At 35.7% G+C, this 16,673-nt stretch overlaps 1 protein-coding gene across 3 annotated transcripts in view; it reads left to right on the forward strand.

Moving 5' to 3' along the window:
* LOC309477830 (glucocorticoid receptor-like) overlaps positions 1-16,673 on the forward strand; it is a 76,397-nt gene that overhangs the window by 22,059 nt on the left and 37,665 nt on the right. The window lies entirely within an intron of this gene.

A 16,673-nucleotide genomic window follows, 5' to 3' on the forward strand; every position in this document is an offset into this window, starting at 1 on the left:
CATGGTTCTATTTCATTTATGAAAGAAATGTGCTGAAGAAAGTCGTAAAGTGTTATAAATTAGGTGCAAATAATTTTACGCAGGTCAGCTTCACAAATGAGGGTCAGTTCAATCCTGGATTTGCACAGAAGCTATTTCTGAAATATTTTTTTTAATTAACATGAAGGTTAATTAAAAGGTTAATATGCTAGTTGATGAGTTGAATCAACTCAACTCCACAACTACATAAATGTACCCACTAACCATTCAGAAACGTCCAGTTGCATTCTAAAAGTTGTAACTTCTTCCTGAGTGTCTCCATCAGTGTCTGACTCCGGTTCGAACATGTAAGTCTGAACACAGCTACTGACAATTTCTGACATTTTGGCTACGTGAGATTCTCTAGTTTTGTTGTTGCCGGAGTATCCGAAGCACGAGCTGTAAAGGCTCCGGCCTCTTCTGGAAAGGGAGCTGGGAGCAGCGGCTCATTTCCATTTAAAGAGACACACAAAAACAGCTTGATTTTGCTCACACCCAAAATGGGGCAAATTTGACAAGCTATAACAAATGATCTGTGGGGTATTTTGAGATGAAACTTCACAGATGCATTCTGGGCACATCAGAGACTTGTATTACATCTTGTGAAAAGGGTCATAATAGGTTCCACTTAAATGAACGACTGACAGTCGACTAGGAAAATCTGTAGTCGGGGGCAGCCCTAGTTATTATGCTAAATGTTATCACACATAAAAATGTGTCATTTTGTGAAGAGAAGCTGATTTAATTTAGACTGTGTAATAAGTGTAATACGTTTGCATGTGTTTGTCAGAAGTCAGTGTTGAAGATGACAATTTTGATTTTTGAGTGAACTAACGGTTTAAAACCACAACGTTATCCACTGGTGAGTTGGGCTGACTGCCATAACAAGGAGGAAGAAATATGAGAACAAGGAGGAAGAAATGTGAGAAATAAACTGAAACTGAAATTGCTTTGTTGGCATGCGCCTGATTACAATACTCTTGTGACAAAGTAAATTTATAGTAACTGTTCTGCATGCTTGTTCCAGCAAAAGCTTTGACTCAGTTGTTCCTTCCTTTCGGTTGTTTGGTTTGAGCGTGCCGCCTCTCGGGTGGGTAGAGATGGTGGGTGGAAGTAAAGCATGCCATGCACACATGAAGAGTGATGCATCCTCCACAGGGGTGACCTCTTTTCTATTTCCTCTTGTACTGACCTGTCATTTAGAAATCCTTTTCATGATTGTTAGATCAAAGTCTTCACATTTTAAATGTTTCACAGAGGTGGAATGTTGCGACATCCCATTAATAGCTTTTTGAGGTTTATCAGCATGTTGTTGTGCCTTTACAAACACATGTTGATCACAGGTGTGTAAATGCTTCCATCTGAGGACATAGACTTCCTGCGTTTTACTGCCCTTCCTGAGGGCCTGCCAGGTGGACTGCTCGGGACTGATGATGCTCGGCTTGTTTACAGCAGGCAAATGCTAACAAGCAAAAGACAAATGGTGGTAAAGAACCTTTTTTCATTTGTGTCTTTCAAGAAAGAGCAGATGCTTGTCCAGCTCTAGTATGAAGGTTAGAGTACTAAGGGTTATTAGAGTTTTGAAAAATCTGATTTTTGTTTTTGTTTTCAATTTCTGTAGATCGGGGGGATTGTTGTGCGTTGCGCCATTTGCTCAAGTTATGCTTTTATTCAGGGTTCCCGGGGGGTCTTAAAAAGTCTAAAATTCTGAACTTTAAATTTAAGGCCTTAAAATGTCTTAAAAACAGCCAGATTTTGATCCGTGGCCTTAAATTTCATTTAGTCAGGTCTAAAAAAGGTCTCGCCAACATATCGCATCTTTTGCGCGCTCAAGTTCGTTCAAATGTAGGCGCGCGCGCGCTCATAATTGAAGGGACGCACTCGTTTTTTTCCAGGCGCAGCGAGATAAAAAAAATCTCAACTCTTCAGAATGCCGCAAACGCACCGCAGGTCATGTGACAAGAACCAACCAATCAGCTTCGCCCCTTTCCGTAACAACATTGAAAGCTCACTCAGCTGGAAGGATGCGGGTGCACCCAAACACTACGGGTGTTTTTCTCTTCTCCGTAAATAAATCTTGAAGCAGAGCTACAGCAAGCGTTTCTCGCCGGTGGAAATCCATTAGCCACTAAAACTTCTTTGTCATTGTGGAGAGCGCAGTGCACGGTTGCATAGCAACGACAGACAGCACAGGAAAATCCGACCGAATTTTACTATTAATAATAAAAGATAAGCTAAAGTGCATTGTAAATGTCAGTAATTTATCTTTTTATAAAAAATAATTTACAGTCTGAAATATGTGAGGTTTATCTTTTTATAAAAAAAACTTTTTTGTCTAAACTTTATTTGAACTTGTACATGTTAGTATATAACATGTTGCAAGACACTTTTAAAATCTGGCTATCATTTTTAATGGTATTATTTTAATGTTTATGTAAACAAAAAGTGCATATTGATGCTAATTTTATTTGTTATTTGCTGGTTTTCGACATTGTGTAGTATTAGTACTTTTTGAACAGGATTCTGTGATAACCGTGGTCATTTTTGTCACTATAATCATTGAAGTGAAATGTTCATGCCATTTCATCTCTAGTTATGATCAACTATGATCAACTAAAATCAACTAATTATGTGTTTTTTACAGTATAATATGCATAGTACAATTTTCTATAAAAAAAATAATATATCTGATTCTGATTCTGACACACGTTGTTGGGTGTGGATTGGAAGGTTACTAATGTGATTGTTTTATCTGTAAATTAAATTAATGTTTTTTCAATCACTTAAGTCATTGAAATAAAATGAATTCTTTGATTTGAATTTTTTTCTTTGGTAGGTCTTAAATTTCAAACTTTATGGTCGTAAAATGTCTTAAAAAGGTCTTAAATTTGACTTGCTGAAACCTGCAAGAACCCTGTTTATTGTGATTCAGGAGTGCTTTAAAAAGTGAAACAAAAAGGCCTTGAACATGAAAGCAGAATAAAGTACATGACATTGCATAACTAAGCCATGTTTAATGTTGTAGTCTGTAATGTTGACAGCTAGCGGCTGAAATGGGAACTGTTGTTTCTCCAGCCCTCTCCTCCTCAGACTCGACGCTCACGCAACAGGAATGAGCGCAATTGACAATAGAAGGTGAGGAGACTTACAATGTAAGTTGATGAGCTGATTTATCCGCGTATGCTCCCATAAATAGAGCTTTTTAGATGGATGCCATTGCTTTTTATGTCTTGTAGATTCTGCAATCTCTGACCCAGTTTGTTTGCTGGCTTTCATGGCTGCAATACGCTTTTTGCTGCCAACTTGAAACCCCGGGGGGGTCGAAATACTGACTAAAACAAAAATAGACATTCCGACACGGAACTCACATTTCAAAGTAGAATAACTGGCTGTAGGATTGTTTTTAGGAGAAACAAGTATGTGAGCCTGCCATGTTTCCCAAATATCTGCAAACATATGGTATTTGTATGCGTTAGTACAGTCAAAAAAATTATATTACAGCGCTTTTAATTTTATTCCCACAAATGTGTTGGCATATATTCTGCTCTGTGCTTTGAAGGTTTTGTTACCAGACTGATATTATGTTTTTGGCTCTACTACACCCAATCTGAAAAGTAATCAAACTGACTACAGGAAAAAATATCAATTTTATGCTATAAAATAAAGTATGAAAAAAAAAAATTCAAGCTTCACTAATAAAATGATAATATTTTTAAATAAAATTATAATTATATTACAGACAAGAAAACTCACGTATTCCCGTCATACTCATTGTTTTCAAATATCTTATTAGCTTTCACTGACTGCTTTTTTTTTTTTTTTATAAACTGCTTTCTGTTGTCCGTGGAATGAACTTTAATGACTGGACATTAATTGCGGCTTGATATGATTCATTAGCAGAAGTTCTTTCTCCACCACCTTTCACATGATGTCATTAATACCAAACCTGTTGAATCAATGTGGTTCACACGACAGTGGTGAGAGTGTGCTACTAGGGTTTTAGGAAACAGTCATGACTAACTAGTTCCTTTCTCCACAATGCCGTGACTGCGGTGGTTAATCGGTGAGTTATGTTGTTGTACAGGAAACACACTCTAGCATCGGCTGTTTGCTAAACCACTAGCAGATGGAATGTTTGAATTATGTTTGGAATAGCAGCACACTTTCAATTGTAGTTTCAGTTTTAGCATTATAGTAAAATATTCAATAAACAAGTATATTATCTAAATATGTGCTTGCTTTTTCGAAATAATTGACTCGTTTTTTCTTCACAATTTGCTGTTCAGATTAGTATTTACCTTGAATTGTTTACTAACATGTCTTATTCTCTGAAAAAGTGCTTATGCTCCCCCCCCTCCCTCCTCTAGGATCTGAAGAGCACCAAAGCATTTACTTTCTTTATTTTTTCCAAGCCAGAAACCAACAGCTACGGAAATCTCCGAAATGTGGAGGAATAAAAGCGAACGGAAGTGTGAGCCTGGCTGCTTTAATGTCAAATGTGTACAAACAATGTGTTCCCATTAGCTTCGCTATAGCTGTAATGTTCTAAATGAAGGCTAATCACATAAAACGGACAAAGGAAATGGTAGCGTCCACTGACTCCCTAGCCATCCGTCTGCTTTAACTGTGAGGACGTGTCAGGTGTTAATCGAATTGGCTTCTTTGCACCCAATCCATGAATTCTTTTATTGCTGCCCTGTGGGACTGAAAAGCAGCATCATTTGAGCATTAACCCCGCAAACTGGATTGATAGAAGTGTCACCACAACCCACAGAAACGTCCTTGAAAATGCCAGAGCTTGCGTTTTTTGGGTAATGTGAGAAAACTGTCGCGTTTAGGAGCTCAGTTTTACTTTAACAACCTTGAGGTTTCAGAAAGGTGTTTGGGAGGTAAAATTCCGTCACGACTAGCTGTCGACTGGCCCGTCGCGCTGGCCTTGGCCTGCCTCGTGTCGTACTGCAGATGTTTGTGTCTGTCAAGACTCTAAAATGGAAGCCGAAGCCATTTTGCAAAGAAGCCTTAGCTGTCTTTGCCTCTTGTTTATCTCTAACTGTGTTCATTCATTTTATCTTTCTAACATGATTCTACACATGTGCTAAAAGAGTGATGACTCACATGGAACTGTGGACTTTCTATAGTGATAGCGGTGTAATGCAGTGACAGGCTAATGATGACGTAAGCACTAGCCCACTGCTGTATTCAACATGTTGCTTGGCTATAAAAATGCAGCAAATATTCTCTGTTTAAAATGTGTAAAGCATAGTTTTTTTAACCTTGTGAAAAATAAATATATCAAAATGTATTTGAGATACATTTATTTTATGCTACGTATACTACTCATATATTTACATGTTTCTGTATATCAAATAAATATCCTGCAATTGTACTTTTGGTATACTAAATTGATATACTTAAAGTCTGCTAAATTGGAACAACTAATTTTGTACTTAATGTACTTTAGTTATTCAAAATTAGCGCTGAGGTCCAACTAAAAATATACTTATGAATATTTGATTGTGCTAAAATGGAACCGTTGCAAATATACTTAAGGTACACTTTAAATATCTTGATTTTAAAGACTGATATTATACAGTGATCATACTACTATCCTTACTAATAGTGATATTAAAACACATTTTAAGCTTAATATGCATTGTGCAATAAAGAAATACTCCAAATAAAGTTGAATTATAATATTTCAATAAGTCTCAAGTGATATTTTAATGGATTTGTAATATACTTGGTATGAAATAAATGTATTTTAAATACATTTTGTTATAGATTTTTTTGACTACGGTGATGACAATTTTTTTCAAAGAAATGTACTGCTTATTTTTTGCACAATATTTGATAAGAATGCAATTTTAAGTGGTAGAGCCTTTAGCGAGTCAGCTAGCAAGTCAGAAACATGAAATCTTGTCTGCGTTTCTATGTGCACACACACAAAAAAAGATTTTTCAAAGTTGTGTGTAAAACAAATGGGTTCGGGCTGAATTCAGACAGAGCGCTGAGCCCTCTCTCCAGACAGCATGCCAAATACGCTTATTTTATACTATACCTGATTATATTTAAGTGCGAACTCATGAAACATTATCCTAATACATTTTACAAGGCCCTTTTTACTCTTTCTACTTCAAAATTCCATTTTGAATTCAATGCAACATTTGCGTTTCTTTGTATTTGTGAAATTTACTAGCGGTTTTCTCAGTGCAGAAACTGCTTCTTTTTCTTTCTGTGCACCATGTGTGGTTAACACAGGGGATGGATACAGTATGTATGATTCACTTTAATGAGATCATGTCTGTTCACTTAATGTAGACCAAAGATTTTTCACATCGCATTACATATACAAAGGACACCATGCAGCCATTGCTTGAAGAGATTGATGTATCCATGGTAGGTCTAAAATAGTTTAGCAAATGCAAGGTCAGATGGTACTCCGTAATGAGTCCAAATGATATTCTTGAACATAAATGCTGTGAAGGAAACAGAAAGCTCATTCTTCAGTGTTCCAGACCCAAACTGGATGCACAAAAGGGACACTGTGGGATTGTTGTCATGCCCACTGCATTTAAATTATTTTATATTCTCGATCAAGGGTTGTGGAGATCTAATGGAAACATTTATGAAACTTATATCAAAAATTAATAGAAAGTTGTGTTAATTTAAAAAATAAAGTAACTTGCTGCAAAGCGTTTTTGAGTTTACTCAACTTCAGTGGTTAAAGTGTTACCAAATCATTTTTTTAAAGTTCACTTGAAACTATTGGTTTCAGTTAAAGGGATTGTTCACCCCAAAAAAAAAAAAAGAGAACAATATTCTGGCTTCGTATGAATTGCTTCGTATGAATTCCTTTCCTCTGCTGAACACAGAATAACACATTTTGAAGGTTGGTAACCAAGCATTGACTTCCATAGTATATATGTTTTTCTATTCTATGGAAATCAGTGTGTTTGGTAACCCAAATTTTTCACAATATCTTCTTTTGTGTTCAGCAGAAGAAAGCAATTCATACAGGTTTGGAACAACATGAGGGAGAATAAATGATGACAGAATTTTCATGTTTGTGTAAACTATCCCTTTAAGTATACCTTCCTCAGTAAGTACATTTAACTAGTCATGAGTTTTTTGAAAATTGAATAGGTTGAGTGAACTTTAAGAAATGAGTAGGCACAAATATAGGCCTAAAGTTCAGTAAATTCAAGAAAGCTTTGCAGCTGGTTGCCTATATATATATATATATATATATATATATATATATATATATATATATATATATCTTTTAATCTATAGCTTTAAGTCTTAAATCCAATTTTCTCACCCAGATTCTTGTATGACCGTGACAGTAAGAATCCAAATGTAGGGATTATAAACCACACTTTAAATACAATACCATCATTCCAGAAAATGTTTATTGATGATTCTGCAAAATGGCACATTTTCTGTTAGCATGAGGTACAGTGATGTTCTGTGATGCTCCTATCATCAAGATGAAATACAAAAAATACAAAAAACGTATCCTCTCATCTTGTAATGCTTTTAAAGTGCTGTCGTAATACAACATATATCATTTTGAAGTGCTGGAGTAACAAAATTGTTCTTAAAGTGCTAGAGTAACAATCATAAAATGCTTCAGCAATAAACAAGTCTTCAAAGTTCTAAAACACTCGGAAGTTACACTCCTTGAATGGGATTTGGTGTATTACATTTGGTACATTCATGCAACAAACATGCTAAAGCAAACAACATTCAAGAGTTTCAGGACAGTTTTGTGAAGCAGTACTTTTCCGTTGTCTTTGCTTTGGTATAACACTTGTTGAATTTGTGCTGTCAGCTGAAATCAGACAAAGATTAGGCCTATTCAATACATTTTTGCCATCACTTTTTGTCTTCTGGTTTCTACTCTTTCCCCTGTCTCTTGGCTGCAGAAGAGTTAGTTGATTAGTTTTAGATAACAGACAAAACTGTTATCTCCTGACAGGATCTAGTGAAGGATCGCAGGTAAGAGTCTATATGCTGATAACACACATCTTCTTACCAGGCAAGTCTTCAGGAAGTTACCTGACTTTTCCCCCATAAAAAAAGGTAGACCTTTACGAGCTGTAGCCTTTCTATGAGCAAGCACATTGGAGGTCTGAAAGACACTGAAAAACAAAGAACAAATTATATGCATGTTATATCCAACCAGAAGCATGGGACTTAGCTTGACAAAGATGCCACCATTTTACCTTTAACCCTAACTATGGCATCAGTTTTGCCGTATCAGTTTGAGCCTTTGTCCTATAATGACAGTCAGAAAGAACAAGCTGATCCTAACCATCTTCACAAGCACAACTTGTGCAGGACATTTCACAGTGGTATATTTTTAGTTTGTACCTCTCTCTAAATACACAGAAATATACTAGCCAGTTTAGTTGTGTATTATGCAGAAGTGTTACATGTTGGCAGACAAGTGATGGAAACAATGTTAGGAACTACAAATTAGGGGTTTCAGGCAGGTGTTTCAGGCAGAGATCATATAACTTTGACATGGACTTTGTGCTTTGTAACTTTGCAGATCGATTGTATTTGCAAATACCTCCATTACACACTAAAAGAAAGGTAAAGTCCAAAAAGTCAGAAAGCTCTCGGATTTTATCAAAAATATCTTTTGCGTTCTGCAAAAATGAATGAATGAGATGAATGAATGTCTTGCGGGTTTGGAATGACATGAGGTTGAGTAATTAATGACAGAATTTGAATTTTTTGGTGAATTAACCCTTTAACAGTAAGAATTAAGTGTACTAAAGTTGATTAATGTTTAAAAAACCTCACAAGTGAACGGTAAAACTAGCAATGCAAGTTTTAGAGGTACAAATCTCGCAAGAATCATGACTTGCTTTACAGCACGACGTCATATACATCAACAACATGTGAAGCAACCTCTATGGAAGACACTAGCACGCATTTAAGACGTGAATCATGGCAGAGTCGACGAAGAAAACGCGGTCGGAAGAGTGCAGAGACGGCTCTGCGTGATTGGTATTTACGACAGTAACGTTAAACACAAGTACTCCACAGCGACTGTTTGGGGCGCTGTTTGAGAAAAACGAAAACTGCATAGTGTGCCTTTAATGTCCCAAAGCAGCGAATCAAGTGCGGATAGTGCTTCACATAGTGGTGTTTTGGTCACGATTTCATGTTTTTGAATGTGTCTGTCTTTGAGGAGCTGTCGGGCTTCTGAGAACTGGACTGACAACTCCACTATGTCTCTCAAGTCCATAAAAATTTCCCAACCAGGCTCAGAATTGGGTACAAGGTTACCAATCATTAAAGGTAATAAGCGTAGCAATGCCCAAATCTCATGCCCATTTCCACCTATGGTTTTCTTTGAAAAGCTGGACTGGGAAATTACTCGGGGTCTGTTTGCTCAGAGTCATTGTACGGAAAGGACTTGTTTTTCAATACTTTTTTTTTACATCAAGTCTGCTCTGAAGCTCATGGTGGTTTCTCAGTTAATCTGTAATGGAGTTGTGCTGTTCAACAGTTCAAAGCTGAAAACATGTGTCTGTATTTCATCTGTGCTGACTTTGCAAATTCTACACAGGTTCTCAACTTAAAAGGTTTATTGAAAACCAGCAAGACTGTGAGCCCCAAGATTGCCGGCACATACACAATACTCAATTCCTCTAAGATGTGCATTCAAGACTTCAACAAACACAACTTGCTGCTCCAGGTCTTTCATGTCTTTTAACAGTGAATCGAATAAGAAAAGTGATATATATGTGTGTGTGTGTGTATGTATGTATATATATATATATATATATATATATATATATATATATATATATATGCATATATGCATGAGTTCTTATTCTTAGTAAAATACGTTTTTTGGGGTGTAGATTAGAATTCGGCTGGCAAATTTAGAAACACCCAATAAACAGCTGTGATCTTGTGAATATTTTTCTAAGTGCACAGGGGATTGCAAACCTCAAAATCATCAATGTAGACACCCACTGCAATGCAATCACTTTGAACACCTAAAAGTTTCCTTTTAATACTGCCTACTACGAGTAGATGTGTTCATTTCTGGTAACTCCTCAACAAAAACAGCTTTTTCCAAGACATATGCTCTGTTGAGTAACACTTTAACAACTAAATTTTGGTATTTTGGTGTAGCCTATCAAAATGCTACTCCACGGGATCAATTAAAAATGCTTTTTAAAATAAGCATTCCTTCTATAATCTGTTGAGTGTACCCTTTGTAGTGGCTGTAAAAACAGGATTTGTTTTAATCACTTCCGCTGATATCAGTTCAGCAAGCTCCTCTGCCATTGACTCACCAGTGTGGCTTTCGTATTTTCTTAAAATATCCCTGATTTATTGTATGCTTAGACAGTGGAAAGGTATCACTCATTCAACTTAATATCTCATGAGTTGCACTTTTTGAAACATGCTAAATGATCTGCATATAAAGGATCAATGATGCAAGTTTACACTCTAGCCCTGTGTAGTCCACAGGCTCTGAATACGAGTTTGTCACAGGTCCAGAGAGAATTGCAGGAACAGTGCTATCTGTAACATTTGACTAGCCAGGTTTCCATTACAGATTTGCACAAAACTTTTGTGATTTATTTTCTAGATGTTGATAAAAAACTATTGCAAAATATTGCTGTTTCCATTAAATGCGTTCATTCCACATATAATGGCAACATTAAAGTCAAGTGAACAGTCTGTAATAAAATAAGAGAAACTACACAAATTACAAGCATAGATGAATACAATATGATAAAGTTACAAATAATGTAAGGTCTAACAGTTTTCAGGTACAGAAATGTAATAATGACGTTTTAAATAGCACTATTGTGTTCAGTGTATTAATTAAATGTGACCCTGGACCACAAAACCAGTCATATGGGTAAATTTAATAAATTGAGCTTTATACATCATCTGAAAGTTGGATAAATAAGCTTCCCATTGATGTATGGTTTGTTAGGATAGGACACTATTTAGCCGAGATACAACTATTTGAATATCTGGAATCTGAGGATGCGCATAAATCTAAACTGAGAAAATCACCTTTAAAGTTGTCCATTTATGTTCACGATTGTGCTGCATTCACTCACAAAAATAAATGTTTTACGGTAGGAAATTTACAAAATATCTTCATGGAACATGATCTTTACTTAATATCCTAATGATTTTTGGCATAAAAGAAAATGTGATCATTTTGACCCATACAATGTATTATTGGCTATTGCCACAAATATACCCGTGCGACTTGTGACTGGTTTTGTGATCCATGGTCACAAATATAGAGTAGTATTTGTTAAAGCTGTGTTTTGTTGTTTGATTAACATTAATGATAAAGAAAGCAACAAGTATTTATAGGCTGCTGTCACTTTAAAATTGAATGCATGAATCCAGTATAATATGAATCCGTTTTCTTTCTCAACTGTTTACATTCACTTAAAAGGATACTCCACTTTTTTTTGGAAATAGGCTCATTTTACAACTCCCCCAGAGTTAAACAGTTGAGTTTTACCGTTTTTGAATCCATTCAGCCGATCTCCGGGTCTGGCGGTACCACTTTTAGCATAGCTTAGCATAGCTTAGCATAGATCATTGAATCGGACTAGACATGTGCCGGTATTCGGTAATGCGATAAATCGCGGTAATGAATATGCACGATATTGTTATCGCGGGCACTTCAAAATACCGTGAAAAATAATAGATCAGAATTTATATTTATAGAATGCGCATTAGTTTATTATTAGCTTATTTTCCATCAACCGCTTAAACAAACACTGCGTATATGCTGTGCGAAACACGTGCGCACTCTGATGTAAACAATCCCCACATGTAGAAGCACTGTGTGCATGCGGCGCCGTGCGCACTCTAGTCTAATGTAATGAATCCTCACATGGAGAAGCACGGCGGAAGGAGGAACGCTGCCGACGATTTATCCCCCTTCTAAAAGCAGGGCTGCCAACTCTACGCATTCAGCGTGAGACTCACGCAATTTACACTTTTCACACACTCTCGCGCCACACATCCATTTTCCACGCAGAAAAAAGTCCAGAGAAAAGAGGACACTGACACCGACACCGACAGACTAGACAGAGCAGGTTACTTTTGGTAAAATTCTCTGCTCTCAGGTTCTGTCCATTTTATTACGAAATTCAGACAATAAATACCGTTTTGGTGCTTGTAAATGTGACGTGACCGATCGCTGTAGCGCCTCAGTTCAAGTAAACCGATCATCTGTTACTTTTTATTTAAAGATACAGTACAAGTTACCGAAAGGTATTTATGCCTCATACATAATATCGATCAATCTGTGTTTTTCAGCCACAGAAAGAGGTCAATAAAACTGCAGGTGAACAATTATGTCACAGAACGTTACATTTACCTCAGGAAAGCCATTTAATGACCCAGCACGTTAGTTGACTAGAAAAAATTGCTATAGAGAGGAGTATTTTGCTAAATATGTGCATTATATTACATTTGTATTATATTTTTACTTGTGTCATAATTGTTATTATAATGAAAACCAAATTATATTTAATTTAATTTGTTAATTTTTAACCTTTAATAATACCAGCTGACAGGGCTCTCGGTCTGTATGTTTACAGCATTATGTGAGATATATATTTTTCTTGAGAAAAATTAACATGTAGGCTATCTACTGTAGCCTACCTAATATTTATCCAAAGAGTCAATATTGAATCAAGATTGAAATCAAATCCCAAGAATTGAATTGAAATCGTGAAAATTGTGTCAAATTCTGTTTAGTAACCAAATGTTTTGACAATCACAATTACACCTATTGTGATGCAAGTTGTTCTACATCCCCCCCAATCCATCCGTTTCTCTTGAGCAATTAAAATATCGTGATAATACCGTATACCGTGATAAAAGCTCAATCAATTAATCGCAGCATGAAAATTTGATACCGGCACATGCCTAAATCGGACAGGACCATTAGCATCTCTCTCAAAAAAATGACCAAAGAGTTTCGATATTTTTCCTATTTAAAACTTGAATCTTCTGTAGTTACATCGTGTACTAAGACCGACGGAAAATGTAAAGTTGCGATTTTCTAGGCTGATATGGCTAGGAACTATACTCTCATTCCTGCGTAATTTGCGGGGGAGTTGTAAAATGAGCCTATTTCCCAAAAAAGTGGAGTATCCCTTTAAGGCATAACCGACTTTGTTTACTAGAATACTTGTCGACACAGTTATTTTGAGATACTTTTTTGTGTATGTGTCCGTTCAAGGAGACGCAGAAGAGAAGTCGATTCGGTGATAGCAGTGCGTGAGAATTGAGTTGAGTTGTTTCACCTCTTCTTGGCCTTGAATGGATTAAAATCGCTTTAATGGACTTAGAAATACATGCTAAACTTTTCAATTAATCCTCAAATCAAATGCGTGTCAAACTGTGCGGCCTGGTCAACTATGATCCGTTAACTTGCACCGCTAGTTAAATGCATTGAATACATTATTATTAATAATTGTTTTTATTATCGGTTATATAATTGCTGGATACGTTTATTAAAACAGCACCGCAAAGATCTCTCATTTCCTGATCATGAACTCGATTTCTGCACCGTACAGCATGACAAAATAAAAAAGGACGAACATAATGAAAGAAATTAACACATATACATTTCATTGTATTGATTGACTCTCTAACCGTATGTTTTTGTACATACCCTTCAAATTTTAGCAGGTGATTGAACTATGAAGATTGCTAACTAGCAATTTGAAAATATAACCGCATGCTTTAGAATGAGTTTAGTCTTTTTGGAACATAACATTACAATCTAGGTGTGCAATTGATTTTGCTTATTTGCAATAATAATACTAAAAGAAAACTTAGAACCGACAACAGACTGCGTACAGTATGCCGAATGACAGGAACAGTTAACAGTCGAACCAAGAAATTAAAATATTGAGTTTTTGCAACTTAATTGTTTACATTCATTGGACATAAAAAAAAAAAAAAAATGTATAAGACTCAACACTGTTCAAAAATGTGTCCACTTAACTTCGAATTATAAACTGAGTGAACAATTAGCAAATTAATTTTTTTTTTACTTTGTATACAACAGTGAAGGTAATGCACAACTGTTATTAGGTTACACTGTGCTGTAATGAATGACAAATGGTGTCATGTTTAGCTGCAATAGCAGCCATTCTTTTTCCAGCATGAGAGCTCTTTGTTCTGTTGGCAGCCTATGTGGAAATTAGTGGTAATGAGAAGCATGGCGAGTTTGGCTAATCACGCTTTATTTGCCAAAGAGAATGAACATAAAACATGCAAACATCAACATGAGCGGAAGAAGAAGTTCTTTTCTCTTGAGAGTTCTGTATTGGCTGCTATTACTGGGAATTTGTTCAGCTAGCTACACTACTGAAGCATGATATATTGGTATTATATCTAGCATTCCTGTACCTCAAACAGTAGAGCATGTGGATTGCAACGGCAAGGTCATGGGTTCGATTCACAGGGAATTCATGTACTGATTTAGCTTGCTTAAATGCAAAGTAAGTCACTTTGGATAAAAGCATCTGCCAATGCAGAAATGTACATTTTGATTATCGTCCGGAATTAGAGTTATTAATGTATTGTATCAGTCAATATTGTTTATCTACTGAACAGTATTGTATGTGTTTTTTTGTGCATTCTCATTTCCCTTATTTTTACATTGATTATCTTCTCCATCATCTAATGCTGCTCATTCGATCAATTAAATTTAATTGGTAACATTTCACAATATGGTTCTCGTTAACATTAGTTAACTATATTGGTTAACATGTACTAACAATGAACAATACTTGAACAAGTACTAATACATTTTTTAAATCAATGAACAGCTATATTTTTATTGAATAACAAAGATTAAAGTCAAAATCTGCTAAGGGGTAATTAAATGTAACAAATCATTTAAAATATTTATCATATTTTATTGGAAAATTAAACAACATTTTATCTGACTTTGATAACTGCCTTAACCTTTTAAACAACTGAGAAAATAGTGATCAAACTACATAAAAAAAATTAAAAAAACACCTGTATAATGTATAATGTATATATGAAGAGTTCAGAAGTGCCATCTGAAATTTTCTTCTAGAATGATCATTTTTATCAAGCTCGTATATTTAAGTTCAGTAATTTCACTTAAATGGCAATGGAAATGACCTATTTATTGCCATTTAAGTGAAATTACTGAACTTAAATATATGAGCTTGATAAAAATTATCATTCTAGAAGAAAATTTCAGATGGCACTTAGAGGTTTTTGCATCTGAACTCTTCATATATATATATATATATATATTACATCAGCATATGAGAGTCAAATTGGACGACTACAGGGACTCATCTCAAGATAACTCATTTAACAGTTCATCATTGCCAAAATTATGAAAATAAAATCAGTCAAGAATAGAGAATTATTGAAAATATTCAAATCCGGAATGAGAATGCGTAGTTTGTGCATAAAAAATGTCCGTCAAAACAAACACGTTGAATGATGTTCACTAACACAGCAAAGTTTTTCAGTTCTTTGGATTGGCGTTTATTCCCTTTATCGTGCAGTGTGAAGAGTTTCACTCAGTTTCCTGATCATTCCCATTCAGTTTCAGCGAGTGAAGAACAAATTATGCTCAGGTTATGTATTACGCACATTATCGTCTCTGAAGCTGCTCAGGCCGCCATTTTCCCCTTCTTCTCGGAAAGAGAGGTGAACTATGTTTGATTTTTGGCTAATTATAAATGCGCTGGAGACGTTCTGAATGTTTTTTGCTTAGTTCATTATACTTATTTTACAGAATGAAGTTTATTTCTTGGCTTAAAGAAATTACATGTTACTCAGAGACTGACATGTTTGGCTTGTCAAAAAAGTTACATTCTGCTGTCACAAATTCATTGACGTTTAAAAATCAAGCTCATTTTTTAATGTGTTTTTGATGCACAAAGTTGTTTTTATCGTTGTTTTATGGAAAACAACTTTTAAAATCTTCCTTTTGTATTCCACTGAAAAAGTAATAGCATAAAGGATTGAAACAACAAGAGGATATATAGTACATTTTTTATTGTGGATGAACTATTTCCTCAAATATTCATAACAGTGGTTTCATTTCCAGTCCAGAACTGTATTATTTGTTAAATCAGTACATTACATTACTGGAAGTTGACTGAAGCACCATTTATGGCACTATGGTCCCTTGCCCCCCCCCCAAAAAAAAAAAAAAAAAAAAAAGTAATTACCATAAGAGTGCAAAGCGAGATGAAAGAAAATTCTACATGTGTGTGTCTGACTTTATGTGGGCGGATAAATTGGATAATCCCATGATCCATGTGACCTCCTTTTTATTTTTCATGTGTAGCAGGATTGGCTCAGCTCAAGCTTTGCAAGTCCAGTCTATAGTGTTAGTTTAGATATTATATAAGCACCTCAGAGCTGGAGCGAAAGTAAAGGGAGGAAGAGAGGGCAGGGCTCTGTAGTCTCTCCGATACACTCTTTCAGTGAGACCCGTGAGAACTCTTTTCACTCAAAGGGCCAAAGAGCTGATGTCTTTTCCTCAGGGTAAGTCAAATGTTAGGCCCTTCCCTCTACCAGGACACACGTGATATGGATGTGACATCGGCTACACTACAGTGAAC

Source organism: Leuciscus leuciscus (assembly GCF_965113295.1).
Source record: "Leuciscus leuciscus genome assembly, chromosome: 16".
NCBI lineage: Eukaryota > Metazoa > Chordata > Actinopteri > Cypriniformes > Leuciscidae > Leuciscus > Leuciscus leuciscus.